Here is a 6,000-nt window from a genome sequence, read left to right on the forward strand (position 1 = left end):
AACACTGCATCGTTAATACTAGTAAAGCTCATGGAAAAGACAGAATGTCTTCCTCAGCTGCCCTTCCTGGCCCTTTCCACCACCTATTATGTTGCCTATTAATATAAAAAAAATCACTTTTTTCTATATCATTTCTATAGGTCTTTCATTAATGTGAAATTCAGTGTTAAATAACCACATCATTCCTTGAAGTCTATAATCCATTAGTATGTCAGTTCTTTAAAAATTAGATATAGAAATAATACATAATCCAATAAATTCTAATCCAGTGACACGCCCAAAGGGACTGAAATCAATGACTCAGAGTTATTTATCTACTCTCGTTTACAACACCACCATTCAAAACATCGAAAACGGGGAAGCAACCTAAGGACTGGCAGGATGAATGGGTGAAAAAACTAGTATAGACACCTGTGGTGATTCATCTCCATTATGTACCCAACTAGATTCAGCACCACCATAGAAATACACCTCAATATGAGCATTTCCAGCAAGGTTCAGCAGAGCAAGGAAGACCTAGCCTGAATGTGGGCGGCACCCTTCCTTATGTGGAGGTCTCGAACAGAATCCAAAGGTGAAAGCCAGCCGAGGGAGCAGCATGCATTCCCCCCTGCTCTCCAGTGGTGGGCGCGGCGTGACCAGCCCCAGTGTGCTATTGTGTGTTTCCAGCTATGACACGCTGCAGGCTCACACTGAGAAAACACTGGTGGTGACTCTGTCACGTGTCTTTTCATAGGCATGAGGGAAGCTGTACCTGTTAGAACACAGTGGAACATGACTCAACATTAGAGGAAAGGGAAGTTTTCACAGATTTTCAACCTCAAAGACAAACAGTGAAACAAGATGAGCACGAAAGGACAAGGCCTCTGGGTCTGTCTGTACCTGGTAGTCACATTCCCAAAGACAGGAGGGAAACGGTGGTCAACAGAGGCTGGGGACAAGGAGTGTTGGTCGGTGTTTAACATTTCGCCTTGGAAAGTTGAAAGCTGGTGGAAATGTTGGCGGTGCTTATGTAACCTAACAATGTGAATGTAGCTCAAGTTACAGAACTGTATACTTAAAAATAGTTAAAATACCTAGCTGGTAATGGTGCATGCCTCTAATCCCAGCACTCAGGAAGCAGAGGCAGGTGGATTGCTGAGTTTGAAGCCAGCCGGGTCTATAGAGTGAGTTCCAGGACAGCCAAGGCTGCACAGGGAGATCCTGTCTTGAAAATCAAAAAGAAACAAACAAAAAAAGTTAAAATAGTAAGTTTTTGTTACTTTTATTTCTCAATAAATAAGTGTACCAAAACTACTTCATTAGGCTTGGGGATGTGGCTCCGTGGCAGAGTGCACCGCTGTGTACAAAGTCCTGGTTCAAGCCCCACCTCAAGGCAAAACAAAGACTGCTCATGTAAACATCCAATTGTTCCCAAGTCAAAGGCAACTGTCACCATTTTAATAAAAGTGGCAACAATACACTGAAACCAATAAGTAAAAGTAAAACTTAATAGCGTGGAGAGCATGGTGGTGCATACCTGTAATCCCAGGACGGGGAACCTCATTACCAAAGTCTATTAGATTAGGTTTGAACATTAACTATTAATCTATAATGCCCAACGCAGCATGGGTTTGACAAGAGGAATAGGCATTCTGACCAATAGAACATAATAGAGTCATGCAATAAACCCTTCAAAATGCAGTCAGTTGATTCTGAACAATTGTGCGAAGGCAATTCAACAGGAAAGGGCTAATACTCTCATAGTTCTGAATTAACTGGATCTGACGTGAGGCATATACCTTACTCACACTCTGAGCTTTGTATGAAAGGTTGCTTAAATAACCACAGCCCTAAATGTGAACTTTCAAACCTTGCAAGAGAGGGCTGAGGACATGGCTAATGGTTGAGGTGCTTGCTGCACAAGTGAGGAGTTCAATTTCCAGAACTCACACATAAAAGCTGAGCGTGGTGGCACATGCATGTAATTACAGCAACAAGGAGGCAGGGACAGGCAGATCCCTAGGGACTTCCTGACCCTTCACCCTAGCCTATTCTATTTGGCCATTTCCAGACTAATGAGGAACCCTGGCTCAAAACGAACAAATTAATAAAAATCCAAAATAACTAGGATAAAAATAAAGTTCCCAAGGAAAGAAAACCCTTATTCTTTGCTTCCATGACATGCATGCAGGCTCACCAACACATACAAACATGTCTACAGACAAGAATGTGCACATACACACACACACACACACACACACAGAGTTTTGTTTTTGAGACAGGCTCTCACTATGTAGTCCTGGTTGGCCTGGAACTTACTATACAGACCAGACTGGCTTTCAACCTGCCCCTACCTCTCGAATTAAAGGTGTGTGTCATGACACCTAGCAATATCTATAATTGGATTTGCAAATTTTTAGGTAGCTTTAAATCCATAAAATTCTATTATTTCAAAGTAGTTCAGGAATTTATCAATTCAGCAACTTAGAAATATAAGATTGCCATGAGTTTGAGGGCAGTCTGGACTTCAGTGTGAGATCCTACAGGCATTAAGTCCTTTAAAAATCCCCAGTGCTTTGGGGATAGAGACAGGCTGATCCCTGGATCTTTTTTTATTTTTACTTTTTAAATATTAATCACAGGTTATTTACTTTCTATCCCAGCTGTAGCCCCCTTCCTCATTCCCTCCCAATCTCACACTCCCTCCCTCATCTCCTTCCTGTCCCTTTCTAAGTCCACTGCTAGGGGAGGTCCTCCTTCCCTTCCATCTGACCCTAGCTTATCAGGTTATCTTCAGGACTGCCTGCAATGTCCTTATTTGTGGCCTAGCAAGGCTGTTCCTCCATCGGGGGTTGGGGAGGTAAAGGACCCAGTCATTGAGTTCATGTCAGAAATAGTTCCTGTTCCCCTTACTAGGGAAACCCACTTGGATACTGAGCTACCATGGGCTACATCTGAGCCGGGGTTCTAGGTTATATCCATACATGGTCCCTGGTTGGAGAAACAGTTTCATAGATGACCTCCATACCCTGATATATTTTGTCATTGTGGAGCTTCTGTCCTCTCCCGGTCATACTAACTCCCCCTTTTATCATATGATTCCCTGCACTCTGCCGAAGGTTTGGTTATGAGTCTCAGCATCTGCTTTGATAAGCTGCTAGGTAGTCTTTCAGAGGCCCTCCGTGGTAAGCTCCTGTCCTGTTTCTTGTTTTCTCCTACTTTCCATGTACATCCCATCTTTCTTTCTAAGTGAGGACTGATCATCTTACCCCGGGTCCTCTTTCTTGTTTATCTTCTTTAGGTGCATATATTTTAGTATATTTATCCTATCTTATAGGACTACATAAGTGAAAGTATACGATGTGTTTCTTTCTGCTCCTGGGACACCTCACTCAGGATGATCTTTTCTAGATCCCACCATTTGCCTGCAAATTTCATTATTTCCTTGTTTTAAATTGCTGAGTAGTATTCCATTGTGTAAAAGTACCACAATTTCTGTATCCATTCTCCGTTGAAGGACATCTGGGTTGTTTCCAGGTTCTGGCTATTACGAATAAAGCTGCTACAAACATGGTTGAGCAAATATCCTTGTTGTGTACTTGAACATCTTTTGGATATATGCCTAGGAGTGGTATAGCTGGATCTTGCCGGTTCTGGTGGCACAGGCCGGTAGAATTTGCTGAAGGAGGCAGAGGCAGGTGGATCTGGAATTTGAGGACAGCTTGATCCCTGGACCTTGATGACCATCTAGCCTATCTGAATTGGTGAGAGAGCTCCTCTTTAATAACAGACCTGGTTGCAAACAAAGGTGGTGGAGTATGACGGAGGATGACACCCTTCTACAGCCATTCTACTGAACTATCTCAGAAAAACCATATTTAACGATCATAACAATCCTGAATATATATTCCTATTACTTTGTTTTAAAGATGTAAAAACTGAGGCACAGATTAAATACCCAAGGTTACATAGCTAGTAAGTTTCAGATCGAGAAGTAACCAATATCAACTAGGACCCCATGAGCAACTACAGAAAGGAAGACTGCAGATACTGAACACAGTTTATTTGTTTGATAGCTGTATGTCTGTAGGTTCTGCCAGAAGAGGTAAAGGGCCAGCATAAAGCCAGCAGAAGATGTTTGTTTCTCCACTACTGACTTTATCAGTCTTCTTGCTTCTCTTTAAAGAGGTAATTAAAATTAGGTCATTAGTGGGCTGGGGAGGTGGCTCAGCAGTCAAGGGCACTGACTGATCTTCCTAGAGAGCCCCGGTTCAATTCCTAACACCCACATGGCGGCTCACAATTTTAACTACAGTTCCAGGAGACACAACATCAACACACAGACATATATACAAGCAAAACACCAATGCACATGTAGATTATTTGAAAAAAAAAAATGAAGTCATTAGTGTAGTCCCTAATCCAATGAATGGCAGCCTTATAAGAGAGTGGGACATAGGCACAAGTGATAAAAAGCGATTAGGATACAGACCCACGTACAAAGATGACCTTGTGAAAGCCGGACCTACACAGATGGCTATCTGCAAGCAAAGAGAACAGGCCCACGGAGAAACCAGCCTGGCTGGCATCCTTATCTTTCACTTGGAGCCTCCAGTATTCTGGGAAAACACATTTTCATTGTATAAGCCGTTTTCCCTTTAACACTCATTTTATCTTGGAAAATTAATGCAGCTTCTAATATGTAACTTGTATACTCAACTAATTCAGTATCTCTGTTTTGCAAAAATAAAGTAATGCTAACCAACCAAGCAAAACCCACACAAATCAATCTTTTAAATGTTTTTTTTTTTCCTCAGCCTTGTGCATGCTAAGCAACTGCTCCACCACCGAGCTATACACCTCGCCCATTCTGCTATACTTCATTTTGAGTTCCTTTTCTCAGAGGCTTGTAGTCCATTTCCTTCTTAATTACCCCAATTAATCTCTAATTCCCAATGATAAAAAGATAGCTTTTCCTATTTCAGTTATTAGCTTATTAGCTCTTGTTGCTTAGTGAGAAATACATCAATACGGTAGTCTCCCCTTAGCTGGGGCTTTGCTCTCCTATTTCAATTACCCACAGACAATATAGTTCGAAGTGTTAAGGATTTCATAAATAATTAACTCATAATTTTTGTTTAGTTGCCACCCTGCTATGAGGATTGTGACGAAAACTTGCTCCATCCTGCTCTGTCCCAGCTGGGTAGAGATTTTTCTGAACACCCTTACAGTACACCCCAACTTCGAGTCACAGAGCTACTGCTCTTCGGTTCAGATCAACTGATAAGTCCACTGTGCCTGAACTGGGTCCTCTTTAGTTACTTAAACCTGACGCTAAGCTTCAAGGCCTCCATCAGTAGACCTAAAAGGCAGGGCTCTGTGAAGGATGGATTTCATCTACTTTCTTCAGGGGCCAGCTTTCCTCAAGGCGATTCACCGACTGCCATGCTAAGGTCGCCTCTTGATCGATCAGAGGGTGACGGCTCGCTGACTAAGTTGTGGGTTACCGGCTAGGTGGGGGCAGAGCCTAAAGGACCAGAGGGATGCCTTGTCAGGGTCTAGGGCGAGATGTGACATCCGAAGCACAGGCTGAAGTAAGGACACCGGGGAGAGGCGGGGTCCGGGGCACTCTGGTAGGCTCGTTTGTCGGAGGATGGCTCTGAGCATCCGTTTCATAACAAGCCACTGCAGCAGAGCCCCGTGGGGCCAAGAGAACGCCCGTGGCATTAAAAGGCGGATCAGACCCGGGCTCCGTCACGTCTGAATTACGTAAGCTAGAGCAGGGCACCGACCCGTCCCGGTGGTTCCGTCTCGCCAACCCAGACGAAGGGTGACGGCCCCCGCCGAGCGCACGCGCGTCCGCAGGCGCCTGCCGTCGCGCCCCTCCGGGACCGGGGGCCGCGGCCCGGGAGCCCGGGGCGGCGGGCCGGGCGGGAGGGAGGCGGCGCCGCCGCGAACTCGCCGCGGGTGCTGGGCCGCGCTCCCCGCGTTTGAAGTCTCCGGCGCGGCCGCTGGTTG

Source organism: Psammomys obesus, unplaced genomic scaffold (assembly GCF_907164565.1).
Source record: "Psammomys obesus unplaced genomic scaffold, mPsaObe1.curated_primary_1811, whole genome shotgun sequence".
Classification (NCBI taxonomy): domain Eukaryota; kingdom Metazoa; phylum Chordata; class Mammalia; order Rodentia; family Muridae; genus Psammomys; species Psammomys obesus.